Source organism: Alligator mississippiensis, chromosome 3 (assembly GCF_030867095.1).
Source record: "Alligator mississippiensis isolate rAllMis1 chromosome 3, rAllMis1, whole genome shotgun sequence".
Taxonomy (NCBI): domain Eukaryota; kingdom Metazoa; phylum Chordata; order Crocodylia; family Alligatoridae; genus Alligator; species Alligator mississippiensis.
The window spans coordinates 172417535-172443286 of record NC_081826.1 but is presented as its reverse complement, the minus strand read 5'-3'; the positions used below and the strand labels follow the sequence as shown (position 1 = coordinate 172443286).

Below are 25752 nucleotides of genomic sequence, written 5' to 3'. Positions count from 1 at the left end.
AAGAAGAAGTTTATTTGTTCCTACCTTGTCAGGCTTGCAGAGTATATCTTGCACAATTGTATGGTTTGGAAAAGAGCATTGTGGCTCAGGGGCATTCTTTTTGAGTATGAACGATTTGCCTACTGCATCCTATCTTGACAATAATGGATTTTCCATGGTGCAGCATTTATCTGCCTACTTAAATGGCCATGCTGCTAAACAAGTTGTCAAACACACACACACATACATAAATTCACACCAAATTTTAGTTACTGGAACTTAATCATATGGCATTTCATGTGGTTAACCTTCAACATTATATAAGCAGTTACTTTAATTTTGAAACACACCGGCTTGCATCTTTTAAATTACTATATTAAATGTTTCATGTTAGGCACCTATTTGCAGTCTTCACAAATATGCTTGCAAAAATAATTAAGGGGACACAGTGGTATTTGATATATCCACAGAGCAACTTACCTGCAGAAAGTGTGCTTCCTTATTTTAACTTCTCTTACAGCTTTCTCTTGTTTTCTTCAGTTTTAATCTGATTTCTAACAGGTGTTTTTAAGGTGCATTTAAGAATGACTCCTTGGAGAATATCTTGAATTTATATGACATAAAAAAATTCTAACAGTTCCAAAATATAGGCAATCTGCCTAGTGTCTAGTATACCCAACGGTATTATTTCCAAGAAAGGCATTGTCCCTTTAAGTTCTAAAGGACTATTTCTATTTTTGGTTACACTTGTATAAATTGAGTTACTTCATATTTAGTACTTGGGGTGTACAGTAAAACTGGCTACATGTACACAAAAATAGTGGATTTGGATGGTTATAGTAATTGTGGGCATAAATTAATTATACACAGGCAGTTGTGCTTCCACAATTACCTTGTTGGCCTACTGATAATGTTTCCTCATCAAACACTTTTCTTTGTCAAAATGCTTTAGAAATATCACACAGCTCTTACTTGCTTTACCCTTTCAGTTATACTGGACTCTAATCACTGTCCATAAACCATTATAGGGAAAAAAAATCACAGCAGTGATTCTAATACTGTGAGAAGGGTGACACATTTCTCTATATAATGTGGGTCTTGCCCATTGATCAAAAATGCTGGCAGTCTATGACAGCAATAATCTTGGACATTATTAATTTTTTTACTGCTGCCATACAGCACAGTCTTCTACAGATTACAGGCAATCTAAAGGCCAAATACCATCCTCATTTAAATTTATTAAATAGGATCAATAGAGTTGCATGCTAACTGAAGAAAGAATCTGTTTTAAAATGTACAACCTACTGACTTTGTTGAGTTAACCACACTGGTAAAAAGATAGCTTACAGTTTTGTCCATGAATAAAAACTGCCACTATTATTTTGGATCAAGACTTCATGAAACACATTATTTCAGAGCTGTCATCAAATAAAATAGCATTAATTAGATATAGAGGGAAGATAAACATTCTAAAAAAAAGTATTAAGGGAAAGGCTGTCATGCCACGTGAACTATGGGACTAAAGGTGACACAAAAAAATCCAAAACAAAAATGGGACTTGCCTCATGATTAGGACTGCTAAGCAGGAAAAAATGTACCTGTAATAGAAAGCATGATTCCAAAATCTGGTGAATGAAAGGTCATCTTTGATGCGTGGTGCCAAGATACCAGCTTAAGTCAAAAAAGTAACTTATGCTAACCATGAAAGACAAATGCAAAAAATCAATTTCAACTTTCTACAGTAAACCATCCAATGTACTGAAACCATAGTTCACAGTTAAACTCAAAACATTTGTTTCTGCAAGAGGGTTAAGAAGGAAAAATCAGACACTAGAAACATTTTTAGTCATGTGGGCTCTTTCAAAGAAGACATAATGAACCTCAGATAATATTTTCCCTCTGCAAGTTGCTATAGCAAAATCAAACAGTGCATAAACTAGAATAAAAATTTACATTTAAATTATGTACCTGGTGTAGGATTACTTACAACAATGTCAGACCTTACATAACCATGTGCAGGTTCACCTTGATAGTTAGTTTGCATGCTAAGTTGTGTAAGTTATCTGAGTAGAGGCCCATAATGGAGCATTCTTGCCATGAAGCTTGCAAGGAGTATGGTGCACTATTCAGGAATGCTCCACCAGGGCTGAGTCAGAGGTAAGTAAAAGTAATGTCCAAGAGGAAGTCTTAGTCAAAGATGAAGGTGTAGAAACAAACTCTGGAATTATGTGGACAAAGTATACTCTCTACACTATCTGCTCCCAAACTATAAGCAGTATAGCCACATTTGCATGCTGCTGCACCCTGGCTCTGTTTCTCAGAGCTAAATAGTCCAGGTGCACTGCTGTGCAAATGCAGCACACCGGGTGCCTGGGTGTAATTACAGCATGTTGGAGCAGACTCAATTACATTGGAGCAGACTCAATTACCGTGCTCCAGCCACTCATGTATCAGTGTCCTCTCGCTTTGTTAAGCTTTAGATAAAGCACCCCTGCTGCCATTTTGAAGTGTGGGGATACTGATAAACAGGGCACTCCAGGCGCTTTAATTAAAGCTCCCCCCCCTCCCCCACCCACACGCACGCACACTTCTGGAGTATATATAAAAATGTCCACTACTTCTAGTTTGGAAGTTACCCAAGCTAGTTCTGCACATCTCTGAATCGCATTGCCTTAGCCATATAGACTTCACAGAGGTAGTTAGCTGTGTTAGTCCGAAGTCAGGTGGAAAACAGAGTAGAGTTGCACCTTATATAAACTAATTAGATCAGAGATGCATTAACTGGTTCTGGTTTACAGACGTTTATGTAGAGGCAGTCCCAACATTCTGTAAGGGTACAAAGTACTGCCTGTCAACCTACTTTGGGCAATTAATATGAACAAAGACAATGTAAAATATTTAACTGCATATGTTAAAAGCCCAGCCTCACCTTTCATTTACAAGGAATTGTTACTATAACTACTGACACTATTACAGTGTCTTAGGAAGTGAATATGTTCTAACACAGTATCTACAGAGTATGTATTTTCTTGAACCGTACTGAAACCAAATAAAAATACAACTGAAAAAAGCATTAACCTGATTTATCTAGTAAAGAAGCAATGCAAACAGCTCCTAAATCAAAGACACATTTTTAATAAATGTAGAAACAAGCACTTTTATTTTACTAACTTTCCAAATTACTCTCCCAGGTTTATTGTTAGCTCAATGTTTATTATTTTATTTTGATATAGTGTGCAGGCTTTTAAGTTGGAAAAATACCCCAGAGCAAAACTTGAGTGAAAAAGACTCAGAAGGCAGAAGAGAAGCAAGAAGGGATGAAAGCATGGAAAATGAACCCAGGATCTTAGGAGCTGTGAAGCAGAGAGGCCTGGAGTTCCATAGAACTCCATAAAAGCCTTTGAGCAAAGAGAAATATAGTATGGATACAGACACAATACAGAGACAGTAAGGGACTGAACCTGTGAAACAGACTGAATGAATGGGGAACTTCTTAAAGCTGAGAAAGAATAAATAGGTGGGTAGAAGAGAAAAAAACTGGCTGCAGTAACAGAGATTGAGGGGGGAGGGAGTTAATACCAAGGAGTTAAAACAACATTTCTCAATCAGGATACAACACCACCCTAGGGTATCATGAGAGCCTTTCAAGGGTGATGTGAAGTGCCGCACAATGCTAGCACTGTTAGATTTGCAAACATGATTCACAAAATAAATCCAGAGATTTCAAATAAAAATCCATGATTGTGGTCTTTCTGAGTTCTTTACAACATAAAAACTCTGGGTTTTTTTCTATACTCAAAAAAAAGAGTCAAAACTAAGAACGGGCATTTTCCAAAGGGTGCCATGAGTCTGTCCAGGGTTCCTTGCATCAAAAAAGGTTGGGAACATAAACCACAGGGGACAGCATTCAGTAATTTCTCTTTAAGAGAAGCATTGTCTGTACCATTTCCTCTCATAGTACTGCATCGAGAGAACAAGCAGCATGTGCTGTTAGCCTGGAAGTATTAAGCACATCAGGCAACAGATGCACCCACTGCAAAAAATCCCTGTAGCACAGTTCAGGAGGTAAACTAGACATGGGAACAGTAAATTCTTGTGAAACCTAGCCGGAACCGTTCCTGTTGGCCATGGGGGGAAGAGGGGAAACTTATTTTGTCAAGCACCAGACAGTGTGCTGTGGTTCCCTCTGTAGTTTGGGGGCCCAAGAGGCTATTAAGAGCAGGACTGTTTTACTGCGGATTCTAGCCAGAGATAATCCCACTAAATACCAGGTCTAGTTTTAGTGAAATTCTGTAGACATACACAGGTCATTGGACAAAGGAGGAGCAGAGGGAAAAGTTGTACTAAAAATGTAAACACATTTAAAAAAAAAATCTTGAGTCTGCACCCCTTTGCTTCCAGTTAGTGACCCCCAAGGAATTATGTATCCTAATCTCCTAACGAAGCTCCAGAGTCTTTCAGTATCAATATTGTTCTGACACAGCACATGAAAAATTCTACATTGCCCACTAGCAGAATATCTGTAAATTGGATTCACATTCCTCTTTGAACCTATGGCAACCAGATTAACAATAGCTACCATATACTGCATAAAGCACAATTACTTTTAACTGTCATCCTCCTCCATAGGTAATCACCTGCCTATTGCCTTCTTTTTTGTTACATTATCTTTCTTAGCAGGTGGGTAAGGTAAAACTGGAAGGTTCTATTTGCCTATTAGTACTCCAGGGGACAGAGGCTGTAAACTCCTGCCCTTTCAAATATAGTTTGAAAAAAAAAAAACGATTATATGTGCTTCCAGGGCATACATCAGCGTCACAAATCAATGGTAAAGAGCACAGATCTCTCCAGGGAATCTTGTTCAGATAACACTAGGTATAGGTTAGCTACCTTGTTTTGCATAAGCTATAATATCCCTCTCTGCTTGGGACCTGGACTTAATCCCATTTTAAAAAAGAGGAAAATTAGCATGGGAAATTGAAAGTAATGAAGCAAAATGAGCTGGATCATTACCTGTAGTTTATTCACTCTCTGCCATCTGATGGATGCCACAGCAATGCTCAAGGTCTTATACTTTCTTTAAACAACTACATGTCAGCCTGAGACTGATAACTCCAGAGAGTGCCTATGTGTAGTGTGGTAGGGTGATGTGGGGAAAGGGATGGGGAGCTGTTCAGCAAAAAACCCCTTTCAATTATATCATCCCACTCATAGCATTCCTTTCCTAGCCCTCCTTAAACCATTTCCTTTAGTACCAAATCTCCTTCTGTTCCTTGAACACTTTATTTCCTTCAAAGGACATTGATTTGTTCCTTTATATTGTATGAAAAAGATCTTGATTTAAACATGTCTCTCTCTCCCTCCCCCATTTTTGCATGAAAAGGGATAGTACATATTTAATGAAAGTACCATGAGCCTATTGACTTTTTAGTTAGCCTGAATGGATTTCTTCCTCCAGTATAAATTTGTATTCTCTGTGATATACCTGCAGGCTACACTATTAAAGGTCAGCTGAAGATTTGCTCTGTTACTTCTGCTCAATTTAAAGTAGCCACTTTTCTGGCAGACTGGGAACTGCATAATGGTTCTGGTCATGCAATGACCAGAAGAAACTTTAAAAAGTTTCTTTGGAGGAAACTCTCCATTGCAACCAGTCCAGCCCTGCATATGTATCTCAAAGCCTGTGAATGCAGGCATTCACTATTTGGTTATGCCAAAGAGAGTCACAAAAGAAGATCTGAGGGCAGTATTATTTGTGTTACTATTATATCTCAGGTTACAGGAAAGCCTTTAACTAAAATACCGGGGCCACACATGCTGTAAAGAGCTGCAACTCCACTAAAAGCAAGGGGCTCCTATAGACATGCAGAGAGCCTGCTCCAATGCACTGGAAATCCAGCACATCAGAGCAGACTTGATCGAATCTGCTGGACCATGGAAATTGATGCGCTCCAGCAGCCTTCTGTATCACATATATCAGTGTGCCTGTGTACTCCCACACTGAAAAAATGGTGGCAGGGTACTTTGAAATAAAACATGTTTGATGAGCATTAGTTCAGAGTGCCTCACCGCCATTTTTTCAGCATGGGGACGCTGATACATGCGACATGCAGGCACTTTTAATTAGCATGGCTCATCCCAGAACACACGTAAAAATGCCCAGGAGTTTCAACTGTCTATACCAAGTCTTAATTTAGCCTTAAAATCATGAGTTTAAGTAAAGGAGGGAAGCGGGCATTAATTAGATATATCCATCACTGCCAGTTGTTGCCTGCTGGACATTAACAAAACTGCTTGAGTATCTGAACCAGCATACACTGGCTCTCCTTATTATAATTGATTATTTATTCTCAAGAGTACCCTCATTTAAAAGCAATTGGATTTGTTTCAATAAAATATTTTTTTCTTTGGAGCTGAACATTTTTCCAAGAACATACCAATTTTGACAAAATTCCTGGACTGAAAAAAAGGATTTTCAGGTCCAGGTTGGAACTTTTGATAAAAGCAAGCCAGTTTAGTATAGGTGGGACAGTCTCTTTATTTTTTTGTTAAAAAAATTTGAAAGGTCTTAGTTTTGTCCCGAGGAACAAAATGAAACTCTTTCAAATCTTGAAAAGTTTCACAGTATGAAATAACCATTTCATTCTTCGTTATATCAGAGTGTGCTATGGGGTGCTCTCCAAAAAGGAAGGAGAGCTTGGTTCCTGACTTGAGGAATTCAAAACCTAAAGAGAGGGGCTAACAAACATAACAAAAAAGAAAGAATCACAACATAAACTAGTATATTAATGATAAAGAAATAGAATGATAAAAAGTAAAGCTGTGAGGGACCGCAGGACATAGATAATAAATAGATTTCTGAGATAGCAATTAGTTACATGGGCAATATATATTGGGAATTTCCCATTTCTGCCTGTACATATAAGGTAATCCGCAAATGGCAAATGAAAGCACAAAGGAGCAACATTCCATAGAACCTGTCTTTAAATTCAGGCATTTTTAATATCTACCTGTGAATATATGCTGACTGTTTCACTTGACACAATGAAGATGTAGGACAGAGACACAGGTTTCATCTTGGTAAGATTACACAGCACATGACTCAGGGAAGAGCAAGCAGAGTTGAAATATTCTGTGCTAGCATGTATGTTCCTCAACTTTGGCTCCGTGAACTGGGAAAAATCAGGGGGAAAATTCTGGAAACTTTTTCAATCAGGGATTGGCAACCTTACTTACAGCCCATGGGCCAAACTGACCCATGAAACCATATGATTCAGCCCAAAGCTGGGGTGCCTTTGGTGGCAGGGAGCTTTGGCAGCATTTCATGGTGGGGGAGGGCATAATTCATGCTGCACCGTGCCCAGGTGGTAGGGTGAGGCAGCAGCGGTGGTTGGCTTCTAGCACTGGCCTGCTTGGGCTTGGGTCATTCTGGAAAACAAGCCAGCATTCTGGAAGCCACTGGAAAACAATTACAGCTGCTGTTCTAAAAGTGGCTCTGGAGTATAAGGCCTGTTGACTTCCAATGATATTTAGGCTTCTAAGGCTCCTGAAACACATTATACATACAACATATTTAACTGGTAAATCATGCCTTAAGTAGTGACATGGCCACGTGTTCATCCAGGAATAACTGACAACGTTATTACACAAAATGTGTAATATTATTATGTTGTGGTGACTCCTGTCATGCCTCTAATTGAACACATGGCCTGTGCTCCCAGTTTCTGGAGCACACTTCTATATACTCCAGTTGCTGGAAGCCCTGATCAGCTGATCAGGGCTTCCAGCTTGGACAGCATAATGAGCTCCCCTGGTGGGAGCACTCTCAGGTGCAGAAGTGCAGGGTAGTCCCTGCATGGCTGAGAGCAATGGGGATACCATGCACCTCTGCATCTGGGAGTCCTGACAGTGATAAGCATTTTCAGCACCATGTATTCCTGTGGTTAGGAGCTTTCAGCCATGGGAATGAAGCTTGCTGGTACAGGGGGAGCCCAGGATCATGCATCATCCAACACATCCCATCACACTTTCTTTTTAACATCTGTTAGTGGCCTAAGTACCTAAGTTACTTTTAAACTTGGTGCTTTTAAGCATTTTTGTACCATTTGCTATTTAGGAAGCACTGCCTCTCTTTACACCACACTTTTAGGAGCGACTTTTCATGCTCAGAAATTGATGTCAATACCTGAAGGACATTAAGACAGATACTTAGTTTCCAGTTGAAATAAATTGGAGCATATTGATTTTCCCTCACCCCAGTGAATAAAATAAAAACTTAGTAAAATATCCACAAATCTGTAAGTTCTGTCCTTCCTGAATAGGGACAATTGGCTTCTATAAGGAACTACATTAGTCACAGACACCTGAAACCTTAACTCATGATACACCTTATATAAAATCAAGTCTCAGAGAGTGGCAAGTGTCTTATTGCACAGGTATTAGCAACAAAAACAACTAATTTGTGCTCAGTCATCGATTACAAGGTTGGGTGTGGTACAAAATGATTTTCCCATAAATTTTGCAGCAACCTTTTGAAGACATGTCTCTGATGGGGAATTTTACAGACCACACTTTTACAACCAGAATAGCTGAAATTGAAAAGAAATGGAAAAGAAACAAGGAAAGTACTGTTATTCAGCCATCACCAAATTGTGGAGTACAACAAAATCTTCCTTATTACACCACAGTGAAAAATCAATCAATAAGTAAACAAATAACACCTTGTTGGGCTACTTCAGCTACACCAGGAATATGCCAGCTACAAAGAACTTGCTACCTGCTATTAACTGTGGTAAGCAGAAGAAGGGCCTGCTGTTAATGAGTAATTATCTGAACAAAAAAAGATGGAGTTGGTGTGGTTCTCTCACTGTCTTGCTGTTCTTGGGAAAGATTTTGTCTATTATAACAATTTCCATGCTGCAAATATTCATCACTTATAATAAATCAATCCCCATTGCACTTAATGGATTTCCCCACTGAAAAAAATCCATTCTTATGATAGATTACCATAGCGGAGGCTGCATATTGGGTAGCCTTGTGAAAGAATCTTATACGGTTGGGAGCGTGTTGTTCAGTATTGTACCTAGGCAGTGTACATTTGCTCAGACTGATGCTTCAGGAATACTGTGACCATGTGCACAGAGGTCAGGCTAATGACATGATGGCAAGTCACAATAGACTATATAATGACTGGTCCTAATGTAGTTGTATGAGAGAAGAACAGGAATACACAAAGATTCTCTGTCATTTGCATACCTTATGCAAAAAGCAATGGTAACATCATAACATTTATAGAAGTGTCTGGACTCCTTTTGTCAGTTGTCCCTAGGAGCATATATTGTGTCTAAGGAGACAGGGAGAAGCAGAATAATTGCCCCTGTAACAGAACTGGAGCCCTGGCTGTGCAGGCAGGCAGCTGAGCCAAAGCTAGCTGCGCTGCAATAGCCTTGATGTGAGGGGCAGATTTCTAGGCAGCCTGAGAGTAAAGGCTGCAAGCAACTTAGTTAAGCTGTAGCAGGGAAGGGCAGGCTGGCCATTAGGCACAAGGGAAACCCCCTGTGTTGACAAAAAGGAGTCACCTGACTCAAAGAGACAGTGCTTCGGGGTATATAAACTCAGCACAGGAAACAAGGCAGGCAGTCTAGCCCTGTGTGCTGCAGGGAGTGGTGCTCCTGGGAGACAGCTGGGCAGGTGCCCAAGCCACTCATGGGAGCTAGGAGGTGAGAGCTCAAGAAGAAGGGCTTGCAGGTTGCCATTGACCCACAGTGGGGGAGACTTTTTGTTCAGAAGCAGTTGCTTGTATTGTTATTGTGGTTAAGTTTAAAAGCAGAGAACCAAGTTGTGGTTGTAGGGGAGGACTGGAGGTAAAGTACCAGGGTGCCTGGGGCACTTGGGGTTTCAAGCCCTGCAGAGGGATGAGCAAAAGATGGGATGGGTAAAAGCTGAGATGACCAGTGCCTGTGTCCCGAGAGAAAGGGAGGCTGAGACCAAGGAGCCTGGCCAGTGCTAGTGGGCCTAAGTTTAAGAGCCCACAGCTAGACCAACTAGCAGGCAAAGTAAAGAGGGCTGAAGCCTGTACAACCTGGTGCATGGAGCAAGAGTAACATCTATGGGGCATGAGCAAGGCTACAGGGGTGGACAGAGGCTACAGATATAGCCCCAAGGCACAGATAGGACCAAGAGGGGGGCCACAGCTCAGCACCTTAAGGGCAAGACTAGGGCTGGCTGAGCATGGGAAAGACCAGCCTGCTGAGGAACTGAGGTTCACTTGGAGACCATGGGGGCAACCTACCTATATATTATAAGAGACATCCAAATGTGGCAGGTGAAGTAAAAAAGGAAGGGTACCCTGAGGAGCCAGAGTGGGGCATGGACCATGTGGCCACCAGAAGACGCTGTGGCCACTGCTGGGGGCCAGGCTGTGTTACATTTTCTCAGGGTGCAGGCCCTGGCCTTCTCAGCTCTCACTTGCCCTTCTCAGGGCTTAAAACCTCAAGTGTCCCAGGCACCCTGGTATGTAGCCACCAATCCTCCTCTACAGTCACAATCTGCTCCTCTGGTGTTAAATTTAATTGCAATGGAAATTCAAGTAACCACTTCTGAACAAAAATTCTCTCCCACTCTAGGTCAGTGACATCCTGCAAGCCTTCCTTCCCTTTGACTTCTCTCCTTCTAGCTCCCATAGGAGGCTTGGGAACCTGCCAGGCTGTCTCCAGGAGCTGCACACACATACCCCCAGACTGCCTGCTTTGTTTCTGGCTTATATCTCCTGGAGGCCTGCCTTGTCCAGTTAGGTGACTGGGGTGACAAGGACTCAGGTGACTTGTCCAGTCGAGCACAGGGGTTTCCCCTTGTGCCTAATGCCCAGCTTTCCCTTCCCTGTTGCAGTTTAATCTGTTTGCAACTTTTATTCTGGGGCTGTCTAGACATATGTCCCAGACATCAAGCTTATTGTAATGCAGCTGGCTTTGGCTCATCTGCCTGCCTCCACAGCAAGGATGGCCTGTTGAACTTTTCCCCATAAAGTAACAGGAGTCTCTGGCTCCTTGTTATAGCCCCATTCCTCAGTTTTTTCACCCTGTTTCATCAGCTGCCCTGGATCAAGATGTTACATGGGTAGGAAGGTGAGGGCTCTGTTGTTTTGGAGTAGGGAACGTGAATTATAACAATAGCGCTACCATTAAGTTTTGAAAACTATAATATGCAATACAATAGCAATCAGGAAGTCTGACCACAGATCCTGAAATAACCACAGATGTGTTCATTTGGACTACCCCATGCAACAAGGAATCATTGCCTAGACCATTCCAAAAATCAAAAGAATAAACCGAACCCCCACATCAAGCCAGTAAAGCCACTGCACCATTTTATATTTAGATTTAAATGACAATAAAAAACCCTGATGCCCATACAAAGATACTTCAAACTTCTTAATAATGAATGCAACTTGTATATGCAAATGAAGTTCACTCAACAATAAAGGACACCTTTATACAAATAATGATCTTACTCCTCCAGACAATTCATTGTACTTGAAAAACAGCCTCTTTAACCTTTTCAGCAGATACACAACCTCAACCTTCTCCCAAATCCCCATCAAATAAATGCCTTTTACAGCATATGTAAAAGATCATCAAGTTCACTCTATTTCAGAACACAGAATATTTCACCTCTCCCAGCAGATGATGGCAGCTAACATTCTTATTTCTTGTTCAAGTGCACAAATAAACCCAAATGCATGTGTGTTCAAAGTGATTCTTGTAAGAATCTTCTTATAAGATAGGTCTTCTTTGAAGACAGTCCCAACGGTGGTCTCTCATCAGAGCATACATCTTTCATAGCTGTTTCTTTGTTTACTGGTGTTGGGTGGAGAAGATATTTTTTGCAGCAAGTTTTAATACCTGTGAAGAGCTCAGACTGACTAGCCTGGTCATTTCACAGAAAACAGATAGTGCAAGCAACCATGCACCCTGCTTCACCCTGCTCTGTAGGAAGCACCTGTAGAGGTGAAAGGAGTAGCATACTTTCTACCACCAACAACATCTGAGGCTAGTGGAAGGAAAAACTAGCCCTCCACAACTGGAAGAGCTCATCCTCACATACTAAAAACAGATTTAGTACCATAGCTCACCTGCCTGGCTGTACCTTCCAGAGATGAACATTTATTTATTCCAAGTACAGCAGAACAATTTCAGTGCACTCTCCTGTGAGGTGTCCTCTGACTGAGAAAGGAGTTAAATCTCAGTCTCAGACATCCCATATAAATGCCCTGATAGAAGGGGAAAACTACCAAATCTACTTTCTCCTTTCAGCTACTGTGTGCGGTGCTTAGTCCAGAAGAACTGGACTCTGCAGGCTGTAATAGGTGGAAGAATACCTAAATCTCAGTAAGATTATACTTAAGCCACCCACCTAACTACATATCTTTAGCAAGATTTGGGGGTAAGCTTTAGAAACTGGGACAGAGGTATAGCAGGTAAGCTCTACCCTCTGGACAGCTGGGGTGAATGGGGCAGCACTGGCTTCCATGGTGTCAATAGCAGTGACTATTTATGTGCCCCTTCCCCAAAGACAGAGCCTTAAATCCACCCTCTCCCTCCCCACTCAGTTATGCTACTGCAATGGGGCACAGACTTTAGGCAACTTAAGGGTTAAGTGGCAAGTTTTGATGTGAAGCCTCACAAGACCAGTAAGTGTCTATGCCCCACCCAACTCCCTGAATGGATCTAGTCCTTACTACTTAAAAAAAAAAACCCTCTAAAAATATTGATATAAAAACACAGCTCACTGTGAATTTACTGGAAACAAAATTTTGCAGGGAACACAACGTCCTCTTAATCAACATAGTATATATCCCAGCAATATATGGATCAAAGGCATAGGCAGAGGGAGAAAAATAATTTAGGAGGGGGTGAAACACGCACACACATGTGCACACATGCACCCCTCCAGGTGGGAAAGTCTGTGGAGGAAGGGGCAGGGGGAGGGGAAAGGGCCATGGGAAGTGGGGTGGGGTGGGCCTGGGATCAGGCAGGGATCAGAAGGGAGCAGAGCTGAGCGAGGCCCAGGATCAGGATCGGGGCTGGGGCCAGGGCCCACTGCGCCTGTGCGGCTGCTCCTTCCCCTGCACCCGGGGTTATTGCCTCGTTCTGGTGCCCCCTGTGCCAATGAATCCATCCCCACCACCACCCAGCCCTGCACCAGCCCCAGCCCCGCACCTCCAGGGGGCCTGGAGCTGGGAGCCAGAGAAGGGCTAGCTAGCCTCAGCTGTGCCACTGAACTGGAGAAAATGGAGCCCCCGGGACCCATGTGCCTGCCCCAAGTCATTGTTGCTCTCGGGTGCGTTGGTGGGGGGGAGCTCCCACCACTGCATGTGTCCCAGGAGCGCATGGTGGGGCACAGGACCCTGGACCTGTGCGGGACAGGGCAGAGTGCCAGTGCAGGGTGCTTGCTGTTGACTTTACTAGGGCCGGGATTTCACCCAAAGAGATTTTTATTGACTGCAGAGGGCTCAGCAGCAATCCTTAAAAGAGTATTGTTCTAGCTGTGAACTCTAGTTGGGTTAATTGATGCAAACTTGTACCTCCATGTGACAGTTAATTTGCAGAGTTTATAGGTATGAGATTAACACAATTATATAGAATATAAATTGATTACAAATTCCAGTTTTTTAAACATAATTATCCATATAAAATTAGAATGCGTGTGGGCATTTATAATGGAGGTTGAGTGGGGTCATCTTCATTCTCCTAAACAATCCAAAGCAATTTCCAATCAACTGCTATGGAGAGGCCATAAATTATACCCTATCCTTAATTTGTTTTAACCACTGCATTGTTCCTTTGTGTAATTATGACATGCACCAAATTACAACTTGTAAAGCTGGCACACCTTCCTTTGTGTTCTGGCACACTAAAGCATCCTAACACAGAAAGGAATCACTAGTGTTAGCGGTGAAATGCACATTCAGGATTTATGAGACCAAATTTACTCCACCTTAAGACTCTTTTAAGTTTTGAAACATAATTATAAATACAGTCTTCAGATGCTTTCTTATTTTACACCCTCTATTTTTCTTAAAAATGCAGTGGTGTACAAAGGCAAAATTTCTTCTCTCCTTCCTTGCTGTAAATTTCAGTTGTGTATTCTGCATTTTCATTCTATCTGTGGAATTTATATTAATATCAATGCTCATTTAAGATCCTGACCAAATGCAGAACATTCCTGAGCAAAATGCGGTACATATATTCAGTACCTTTCATGTCAAAAACATATTACAGACGACATATTTAAACACTGCTAAAACACAACCACCACTGTGGTATAGAGCAACAATTAACAGGGGTTAATTTCTGCTTCATTTCAAGACACAACACAACTAGGTGTTAGTGGGGAAGAAATCTAATCTTACAAAACTGCCATCTATTCTCCAGTATCCGTGCAGAGGATGTAGGACCTCAGTCTTTAATTTCCTGTCTGAACAATGTATGTGAATGTTATTCCTTCCTATTAAAAGACTAAGGGTGACAGATTGTGATAATGGAGACACGGAGAGCCGTAAGACATAAACGCCACCTTTTACTCTGCTATGCTGGCTCCCTCTAGTTGTAGGTAGTCATGCAGAAAAGAAACCAGTTCCTCCCAGGCTGTTCTTCCCTCTCTGGCATAGGTGTGCTATCACAGCAGAGGAAGTAACCTGTGCCACAGGTAGGACTTTTACAGATCACTTTTCTGACAGGACATATGGTGAATCAGAGCACAGATTGTGACTGTGTAGTAACAATCAGGTTCCCAGTCTGTTGCTCAAGAATGGCTTTTGGCCACAAAGTAGCCATAATATAATGATATTAATAGGGTAACTTATGTAACTAAGAAGGATTAAATGCTTCAATGCTGCAGGGTGCTATACAGTTTGCAGAACATCCAACACTAGCAGGTGGAGGGATGGCCTGGCTTTGATGGGTGAAAAGGATAGGATCACAAAGAAACAAAAAGGATACTTGGGAGCACTTTCAGTCAGACACAGGAGCCATCCAGGGGCGCTTGTCCACATTACACCTCTCCTGTTTCCATGTTACACTTTTCCTGTGTCCATGTGACAAAAATTTCCATTAAACTCGCTAAATTGCATCTATGTATCCATGTTATCAGCTGATTTTATCATTTTAGGGGGGGGTTTCGTGGTAATTTAAAACACCTCTGACATGCTTTATTTTTAGCTCCTGAATTTCTTCCATGAGGGTTTTTTTTCTCGTTTTAAATTTTCAATGTGTATCTGATTTATGCCCAAAAACGTGATTTTCCCTGCTTTGCAACAACGTCAACACCAGGTGGCACTTGGGTTCACTTGTAAATCCATGAAAATCCATCGAATTTCTCCTGCAATGATTCAACCGAAGGCCAGGTGCTAATCTTGAAAATTACTGATTATTTTACTAGTTATTTCAGATTAATGAAAAATGAAATTTCCAAAACAAATTGTTCTGCCTTTTCACATGTACTTTGCTTATGGCTGTCCTTTTTCCTGCTGCAGCTGCTGCTTATCAGAGCCTGCCAGCCTCAGCCTCTACCTTTCCTCCCAACCCCCAACTTCTTATCCTGCTCCTGCCACCAACCCCAAGTCTCTTCCACCCCTCTCCGGATTGTTTTCAGTTCCAGCAACCACACAGGAACCTGTATTGTATAGATAAAATGTAAAACGTAAGAAGGATTTCCATTTCTAATCCCAGCCAAAAAGAAATTCCTTTTTTGAGCCTGTATACTTAGTACAGTGGGCATGGGGGGGACTGTCAGTTGGCAGCTTGGCACACACAAACCATGTTTTGGGCTAGGCAAGATTCTGGTCAGAGATGTCCAGGAAAGTCCCCCAATGCCACAGACGTATGCTGTGGGGCGGACCAAGAAGTATTTCTAGCCCCAAATCCAGTTCCTTATTTGGTTCCATATACTTAGCACTGTGGCTGGGGTGCTGTCAGTTGGCAGCCTGGCCCAGTCAAACTGCATTTTGGGCCAGGCAAGACTCTGGTCACAAATGCCCTCACAGACTTAGGAGATTAATGGAGTTGCCAATATTGCTGGGTGACAGGGAAGCTGCCCATGCCAGCACTGTCCCCGCACCCTTTGCCAACCTTTGGCACCACGCAGGCCATTGGGCTTTCCAACAGGGGTACACACCAGGAGCTTCACACCTCATCTGTCAGCCTTGCTGGGGTGCTGCTTTTAGGGTGACCCCGCTGGGGGTGCAGATGTTCCTTGACCTTCAGTAGAGGCAGGCAGTTTGAAATTGGGGGAGCAAACCCTAGCATGTGACCTGGGGCACCCTAAAACAGTGGATGGTGAGAGCAGGCCACTCACTGCGAGTAAGGAGTCCCCCACAGCCCCAGGCCCAGGCAGAGCGGGGACTGGCAGGGAATTTTGCAAGTGAAATGTTCCTGGGACCTCAGAAATGGGGGGGGGGGGGGGGGGGTAGAGCTGACTGATGAACAGAGCAAATAAAGTACATGGCTTGCCAAATGCAAGTCACAGTTAAGCAGGCTTTTGCCAATTCTGGAAAGAACCCTAACATGTAGCATTGGGTGAATGTGGTACGGGTCAGGTAGTTCTGGGTAATTATTATGGAATAGACCTTTGGCATACTGGAAGGTAATGCAGGAACAGGGATTTGTCTCTGCATGGCTTCCTCCATTCCTAACAGGGTAAGCAACAAGAAAACAATAATATTGCTGGCTGTAGAACAGTCACATCACTGAAGTCTGCTTCTAGAAGAGGAAACTATATGGACTATTGAACTGGGCTGGAGTCTGTTTAAACTCCTGGAAAGCCATGTTCCGAGGTCTGCCTCAAGGTACAGACTGATGAGAGCTGTAACCTGAGCTGCTGGGGAACTGGAATTGACATGCAAATAGGGTTACTGTGAAATGCTGATAGAACAATGCACTATCAGATTTCAATTCTCCCCACAAAAAAAAGGTCCTTGGACTCTGCAGCATAACATAACAAAACCATGTATAACTCTGTCTGAAAATAAATAAAAATAATGCTCAATCAAAAAGTGTGTGGTCACTGATTTGTCACACTTTGGGGTGCCTCTCACTCTCAACCTGCAGCTCCTGTCTTGCCAGCCCTGCCGGTGCCATCATCCAGGGCCCCAGCCAAAAAGCAGCTTCATTGGAACATTGGGAATGCAGACCAAGCAATTCAAAGTGGGGCCGGCACTCCAGGATTTGGCCAGTCACTCACCTGGTTTTAGAGGTTCTGTTGAGGGATCTTAAGCCAATGGCCTGAGGGAGGATGGGAAATGGTCCTCTCCAGTCCTACAGGAGGCACAATAGACAACAAATCACACAGAAAACATGATCATGCTTTATAGCCAAGCCACTGCCCCCCAGCCCTGCCAGAATGGCCTCAGCTGTGGTGTGTAACAACTGCATATAACAGTGTACGGGGAGGGCCAAGATGCACCCAGCTCTGGGGTGTAACAGCCACATATAACAGTTTAGCACCGCCCTCACCATACAGTGCCAGGGCCCTTCGCTCCTGACCCACAGCCCCCTACCCTCCCAGCTCTGCTGGTCTCCCTCACTCCTGACCTGCCCTCCCAACCCCCCACTCCCAACCTGCAGTCCCCTGCCTCCCCAGCCCTGCCAGTTCCCCTCACTCCTGACCTGCCCCTCACTCCAGTTTAGCACAGACTACACTATACACTGTTATATGTGGCCATTACAACCCAGAGCTGGGAGCATCACAGGACCCAAGCCTCTCTGACAGTCTGTGACTCTCCTCTCCCTGCAGTGGCCTGGGGGTTGTGGCATAAGCATGTGGGGGGCTGGTGGGGGCAGCACCCCTGCTCTCCCCCAGCCCTGCCCGTGTCCATCACTCCCAACCTGAGGCCCCGTGCCCCACTAGCCCTGACAGTGCCCCTCATTCTGAGCTAACCTGCAGCCCCCAGCCCAGCAGGAACCCCTCACTCCTGACCCACAGCCCCCTGCAATCCCAGCCCCCTCTATCCCCCAAACCCTGCCAGTGCACCTCACTCCTTACCTGTAGCCCCCTGCTTCTCCAACCCAGCTGGTACCCCTCACTCCTGAGCCACAGCACCCTGCACCCATAGCCCAGCTGGTGCTCCTTACCAGGCTGGGTGCCCGGAAAAAGCGCGCAGAAAAAGCAAGGGGCAGAAGAGCTGTGGCACCAGGCTAGGGCAGGGGGTGAACCCCTTTGGGTGTCCATAGCCATGTCAATCCCCCTTGGGAGGACTCTCCTGGGCATTTCTTGTCCTAAAACACCACCTGGCAGTCAAGCAGTACTGAAAGGGCAGGAGGGTATTATTGTTTTGATGTGCCCCCTACTGTATTTTACTAGTTGTAGCATAATAAGCCATTACATGGTAAATCACATCCATGTTAGTTTATGATGGCTAAATAAGTAAGAAGGGAAAATTAAACTGGGAACATTTTTAGTGGGTAAATGCCCATTACATGGACAAGCACCCCAGGGTACATTCCATGTACTCAGCTGCTATCGATAGGGATCAATCTGGAGAAAGCCAAGGTCCCTTTATTCTTAGGGAGGGCACAGGCACATAATGTCCAGTGCAGCATTACATATAGTAGCTACTAAAGTGATCTGTGTGCTCATGAATCAGCAGCAGCTCCTGCAGCAGCATAACTTGGGAGAACTGTGGAGCTGCTAGCGAGAGGGACTGCTTTTCTATGAGATGCTTTGAATAAAACTCCCTGCTTACCAGTTCAAAAAAAATTCAGTTTTAAAATCTCCTCCCTCCCCATCCAATCAATAAAACTGTAAAGCTAGTCTAAATGAAAAATAATATTGGAAAGATAAACAAAGAGGATGTGTGGCAGGACTAAACCCAGTCACGATGTCATAAGGAAATCTGAATAAAACCAGACAGAGACAAATGAAGATAGATAATAAAACATACTGCAAGCTATTTCAGAGTCTGTACACAGAGGCAGCCCTGAGAGCACCAATGTTAGAGACAACAAGCATATGGAAGGAAAAACAAAAACCTAAAGAAAAACAGCTTAACAAAAAGGCTTTTAAGATGGATAAGATCAAGTGGGGTCCTTAGATTTATGAGTCCTTGGAGAACTGAGCCATCCCTTCACCTGCTCTAGTTATATCTAAGAGACAGCTGCTCTATTCATCAATTCAGGAAATTCTGATGGTTTGGTTTGATGTGTTTTGGTTTACTTTCCATACAAGTTGACCTGCTTAATGTTCACTGTTTGGCTCTTTTTCCCAGAGGTTTTATGCTTTGGCACTGTTCTTGTGGTTGATAAACTGTGTTTCTTGGACAACACAGGCACTTCCTGCAAAAAATTCTCCAGGATCCTTGCTACTAATGGCTCTTCAGATTTGAGGTGGGCTCAGAGTAAGCAGATATGGGAAAAGAGAGGGGTATGTTGGAGAAACAATTTATCCTGACTGCTTCTTCCTCAACTGAAGTGGACAGTGGAACAGGAGGAGATAGGAGGACTTTGTCTATAGTTCGCAAACACTTCCACTAGCAACAGTTGTATTTTTGTCCACCTCTAATGCAAAAAAACTTTTGCTAATTGAATCAATTCTTCTGTTCTTTCCTTTACAGTGATCCAGCAGCACATAATTCTGCTTCTAGTTGCAGCAGTACCTAATGGCATTCAGTTACTAGCTGGAAACAATGAGTTCAAAGAACTTAGTGACCATTGGTCCTAAGGTGGAGTACAGGGGTAGACTGGGGTCGTAAGTAAAAAGCAATAGGGGATTGTAGCAGGAGGCTTGGTGCTCCTGCTACTTTAAGAGAAGGAAAACTTTAGATCAGGGGTCATGTGATCCAAAAGGCGGCTAGGCTTACAAGATATAAGCCCAGAGCCTGAGATGGGGTAGTAGTCTGATTCTAGTAGGTGAAATGTAAAGCACTTCTGAACAGCAGGGCTGAAGCCAGGCTCCTGGCAAACACCTAACCTGGGGTAAGAAGACTGGTTGTTCAGGGACTGAGACAAGGGGAGGAAACAAGGTTTTAGCTAGACCAGGAACAGGGCTAGGGCCCAAAAATTAGGGGCCAAGGCTGAAGAGCAGGGTCACAGCCAAAGGGTCATGAGAGCAGGGAGGGTCAAGAACCCATATCCCACAGGGGGCAGAAGGCAGGGTCAGAGACTCGTAGCCCAGGAGGGGTGAGCAGGGCCAGGATGGGCCACAGATGGAGACTGCTTGGGGCCAGGGAGCCAAGAGATCTCAAATGGCCTAGATGCAGGGCCAGGGTCTAGGGACCGAAGGCTAGGAGGGCCACTACCAGAGACTGCCAGGATAAGGGACTCTCAGCCCAGAGAAGGGTGGAGGCAGGGCCTGGTACCCAATACCTCAGTGGAGGTGGGATCCAGGCTAGAGACCCAGGGATGTGCCCAGAAGTAGCCAAGGTGGTCAAAGTGCTCAGATATCGGTAGAGATAGACAGCTTGATAGCTAATGGTGACATCTGCAAGGCATGGGTGTGATGTAAGGGGCAGTTGGAGCCATGCTATAAGCCCTTAAAGTGAAATAGAGACACCAGAATACCAACATGGGATTGGGGATCCCTGGGGAAGCCTCCTTTTCTAAAGATCTAAGAACAAGGTGTGGCAGGAAAGGTGAGGGGGAGCAAGCTTAGGAGTGAGAACAGGGGCTGCAAAGTCACCATCAGGTATTGCAACACCTCATGGTGGCTGCTCAGCCCCTGTTTCATAGATTGTAAGGCCAGGAGGGACCTTGGAACATCATCAGGTCCAGCCCCCTGCACCAAACAGGGAAGATAACTGGGGGTCAGGTGACCCCAGCAAGGTGATTGTCCAGTCTCGTCTTGAAGATTTCCAGGGTAGGCGATTACACCACCTCTGGAGGGACCTTATTCCACAGTCTGGACACCCTGACTGTGAAGAAGTTTTTCCTAATGTTGAGCCTGAATTGGTCTCCCAGGAATTTGTGGCCATTACTCCTAGTTTTCCCCTTGGGTGCCCCGTGAACAGTTGCTCACACAGCCCTTGATGTACTCCCCTAGAGTAGCTGTAATCTGCTACCAGGTCCCCTCTCAGCCTTCTTTTCTTCAGGCTGAAGAGTCCCAGATCCCTCAGCCTTTCCTTGTACAGCTTGCCATGCAAGACTCTGATCATACAGGTGGCTCTTCTTTAGATTCTCTCAAGCTTGTCCACATCCTTGTTAAAGTGTGGTGCCCAGAACTGGATGCAGTACTCCAACGGCGGTCTCACTAGTGCTGAGTACAGCGGAAGAATCACTTCCTTGGTTTTGCTGGAGATGCATCGATTGATGCATGTCAGAGTATTATTTGCCCTACTGGCTACAGCATCACGCTGCCAGCTCATATTCATATTGCAGTCTATTATTACCCCCAGGTCCCTTCCAATCATGGTGCTAGTCAGTTTGGTGCAGCCAAGCCTGTAGGTGTGTTGGGTTGCTCTTCCCAAGGTGGAGCATTTCACATTTCTTGCTCCTAAGCTTGCTCCCCCTCACCTTTTCTGCCACACCTTGTTGCTCTTAGATCTTTAGAAAGGGAGACTGCCACAGGGATCCCCAATCTGCAGCCACCCCTGGGACTGTTACAGGAATGCCTGTGTAACAGGGGGCCTCCTCGGGGCCAATCTCCGTGGCCCACCCATCTGTTCTTGGGCCAACCGCCCGCCTTCTCGCCCGCCACGCCTTGGTGTTAATTGATTCAATAATTGATGTCACTCAAGCGGGAGGCTGCCCATTTGGTGCCCCGATGCCAGGGGGCGCTCTCTGCGGCTCCTTTCCTCCCCAATACCGCAGCCCAAGCCTCACAGATAGCATCTTGGTGTTTACATCCGCACCGGCCCCCAAGCTGGGCCCCTGAATCATCCTAACAGGACCCCTCTATGATCCCTCCAATTAGACGGCCTCTCCGCCTTCATTCGGGCTACTAGCCCCCCAAAACCATTTTCCCCTCTAAGGTGTGGTCCCCCCGGGACCTTCAGCTACCAGCCCTGGCCCACCTCTAGGCCAGTCGGGACCCCAGGCCCCTGGCTCTTGGGCATCCCTCGCGGTGGGCCTCTGGACCTTTTGACCCTCCTGGTCCTGGCCCCAGCATGGGCCAGTCAAGGGTACTCTCTTGTTCAGGTCGGGTCTCTAGCCCCTCACTCTCTCCCAGGGTCTGCCCTCTGGGCCCTTCAAACAAACGGGGTTATCCACCTGGTGGTGGAGGCAAAGGGTTAAGGCACCCCAACCCACCTTTCACCGGGGTGGTAACTGGCCTGGCATTTCCTGGGGGCTCCCGCACCACCAAGAGCCCCACCAGGCCACCCACTCCCAGCAGGGTGCAGTTTTAGGTCATGCCCAGGACCAGGAGCCTCCTTACCATCCCCTACAGCTCCTCCCTTACCTCCAGATTGTTCTCAGCAACCCTCCAGCCAGGCAATGTTGCTGCCTAGCCTCCAGCAGCCAAACTGCCCTGTTTATATAGACAGCCCTTGCCTCCAAAATGGCTGCCCTCGTCAGGCACCTGGTGGCTGCCAGCTCCAGGCCCTTAAAGTGGCAGGCACACACCGTGCCCTGCCACAGCCTGTTACAGGAGTTCTACCACCAGGAGGGATCCGGGTATCACAAACTTCCCTTTTTATTTCTATTTCTAGGATATCATCCCAAAATAACCTGTGGTGTGGTGGTAGTTGGGACATGCTTGTGAGAGAGATGAATTCCTCAGACTGAGTAGAGAATTAAGCCTAGGTCTTGTACATCCTAAATGCTTTAATAAGCTTTCAGTTATTGCACGGGTGTCACATTTTGTTCCCTAGGCTGCAAGGAGCACAGCAATCTGCATGTAGCCCATGGCATAATGAAGTGATAGCTTCAGCAGAAGAGCATGCAATTGCAGCACCAGCTGCAGAGCCTTTGTTGCATGCACCTTGCTAGAGCCAAAGCTGCCACAAGCATGTGCCTTGTGTCATGGTGTAAACTCTGGCCCTGGCTCCAATGCAGGGGCTGCAATGGGGGCTAGAGCCACCATCATGTGGTCTACCTCCACCACCACTGTAGGCACCACTACCACCACCATGTGCTCTGCGGCCACCACCTTAACCCAACTTCTGGTGTCTTTCTGGCAGTCCATTAGGCTAGATAGAGTGACTTTGAAGGCTGGATCCAGCCCATGGCCTGTTTTTTTGACACCCCTGAGCTACTGGATAAAGGAGAGCACTTGTACCCACTCCTCTTCTACTCATTTCTTGTGAGAAAGGGCTAGGTTAGCCATGTAACACTCAAGATTGTGAAAACCAACTGGAGAGTAGTGTTTATTGTACCTAGAGTATGTGGTTTAAGTCCCAGAGAGGGATGCTTCGGACACACCTTGCCCTTGGCATTACTTATTGGCCGCCTCAGGCGCCTCAGCATACTGACTTTTGTAGATTCAGTTTTTAGGTACCTAACTCTCCTCAGACAACATATGTGAAAACTAAAAGTTCAGCATTACAATGCTGAACTTGAGCCTCCTTTGTAAATCTTGCCCTAAGTTTCCTGTTTTCCTGTGAAACACTACGCATGGCAGTCTACTCAGTTAATACAAATTTAATTTGTAATAATTACTTCCGTAATTCATAAATTACATGGTGCAGTATAATAAATGATAATAGTACAGATTACAGAATGAGCTGACATCTTAACAAAAATATACCCTAACATGACTATTATGCTGCAGCAAAACATTATTGCAAAGTGGCTCCACTTGCATTTCTGTTTAGTAAATGAATCATAATGGTTCAATGCCTTCAAATAATTTGCAATTAAATGAGCTACAAATAAGATCCAAATGACCACTCAGAGGCATTAGTGTTCTGGGGGGCAAAAAGAACAAGTACAAGAAAAAAAGAAAGAAAGAATACACCAAGAAATATGCCACTGTACAGTGTTTAACCACACAAGGACTGAAAAGGAGTCTGTGTGCACTTTTCTATTTATTACGTTTCTGATTTGTTTGCTAATAAAATTTTATTGTACAGTCTAATGACAATGTTGTATTTACTACATAATGATGTTAGTGTAGGTTATCTTATGTTAAATATAACAATATATTTAAAATCATAGTTCAATGAGTGCAAATTAAGCTATAATTCTCATTTTTTTTATCACAGATTTTATTTTACTCTGCCTGAGCATTAATGATACTGTGATCTGTAAGCTGGTTTTAAATGATTTAGGGTTCCACAATAATTTTACCCTTCATAACTCATTAATTACTTAACATACTACCAGTAGTCTACTCTATAAATAGCAGAAAGAAAATGGGCTACAAGGGTGGAATACAAACAGGAAGAAACATTCAGGAACCCATCCTGGGTGTGGGTCCATTGCAGTGCTTTGGTGCAATTGTGTTTGTCATCATTCCTGCAGGCAAAGTGAGGAATGGTAGCAATATATTCAGTTCAGTTACTTAAATTCAGAAATATCTTCAGTCATATTTTCCTGTCTCCACTTGTTTCTTGCATGAGGGTACTACCCAGACCTTTGAAATATCAATTACTCTTCATGGGCACCTGTAGATTAAGTACATATTACCCATTTTACAAGTGCTCCCAGTGATCACAGAATGTTTCAATGATTTGCCTACAAATTACCAAAAAAGCCAGTTGAGTATTTGGTCATAGCCCCATGTAAAAGGTATTGTGTTTGCATGCCTCCATGGAAGCAGTCTAAAGACTACTAATCTGATACTGACTCAGGTCTGTAGCAGATAAGCATCCACACTGGGCCAGTCCAGCTGCACTGACTGGTGTGTTCACAGTGGGAAGAGCCCCATCCTTGACCTTTCTGGGCATCTTGTGTAGCAGCCACAAAATGCTTTACTTGCTCCTCTCTGTTTGCAAATGAGATATTTCAAGGCTTCAAAGAGGACTGGACAGTGATGTCCTAATTCTCATTATGCCACTGCAGAAATAGCACTGACTGGCCCTGTAACCACATAGCAATAAAGGAACACTGAAGTCTCTATTCCTGGTTCTTGCAGCAACCATCTGACCACAGACTAGTGTTGCCACACTAAGGAAACACAGAATCATATAAAATTTGGGTTGGAAGGGACCTCGGGAGGTCATCTAAGCCAACCCCCTGCTCAGAGCAGGACCATCCCCAACTAGACAATTTCAGCCAGGCTTTGTCTAGCCAGGCCTTAAAAACCTACAAGGATGGAGATTCTACTACCTCTCTAAGTAACGCATTCCAGTGCTTCACCACCTTCCTAGTGAGAGAGTTTTTCCTAATATCCAACCTAAAATTCCCTTGCTGCAACTTGAGACCACTGGTCCTTGTTGTCATATGCCACCACTGAAAACAGATTTGGAGTGCACTGCTGTCTTACTAAAGTGCAACCTCATTTTTTAGAAAACAGATTATTGTGCTAGACAGTTTTAGAAGCCATGAAGCAAAGAAATTAAAACAATAAAGGAAACAAGTTACCTCAGCTCCTTGTTATGAGCTACTGTAGTGGTGTTGTATGCAGAGGAGACCATTGCACTATGGCCTAGGATCAATTTTCCCCACAAGCTTGGGCCATCTAGCATTTATATAATCACATCTAGCTATATTCTTATACAGAATTTTAGCCCAGACTCAGTATTTCATTAATCTTCCAATGGGCCCTGACCTTTCTGAAATTTGAAATTGTGTTTACACCCTTTTGGAAAATCAGTATCTTTAGAACTTTATTGTTCATAGACTCAAGTCTATCCCTGAGCAGAAAGTAGCTGTGTATATTACAGTGGTGGGAGGAGGGGAGATT

At 44.2% G+C, this 25752-nt stretch overlaps 1 long non-coding RNA gene across 4 annotated transcripts in view; it reads right to left on the bottom strand.

Moving 5' to 3' along the window:
• Nucleotides 1-22489, bottom strand: part of LOC132249465 (uncharacterized) — a 40225-nt gene extending 17736 nt beyond the window's left edge. Inside the window, exons 1-4 of one of the 4 annotated variants that reach the window (XR_009460940.1) lie at nucleotides 22366-22489; nucleotides 17218-17291; nucleotides 14979-15063; nucleotides 460-533 (exon numbers count right to left, since the gene is read on the bottom strand). This is a non-coding gene — a long non-coding RNA (uncharacterized LOC132249465). Of the gene's footprint in view, nucleotides 1-459; nucleotides 534-13061; nucleotides 15064-17217; nucleotides 17292-22365 lie in introns of those variants that run through there. The other 3 variants (XR_009460941.1, XR_009460942.1, XR_009460939.1) reach the window with 3 other exon arrangements.
• Between the last annotated feature and the right edge of the window lie 3263 nt (nucleotides 22490-25752).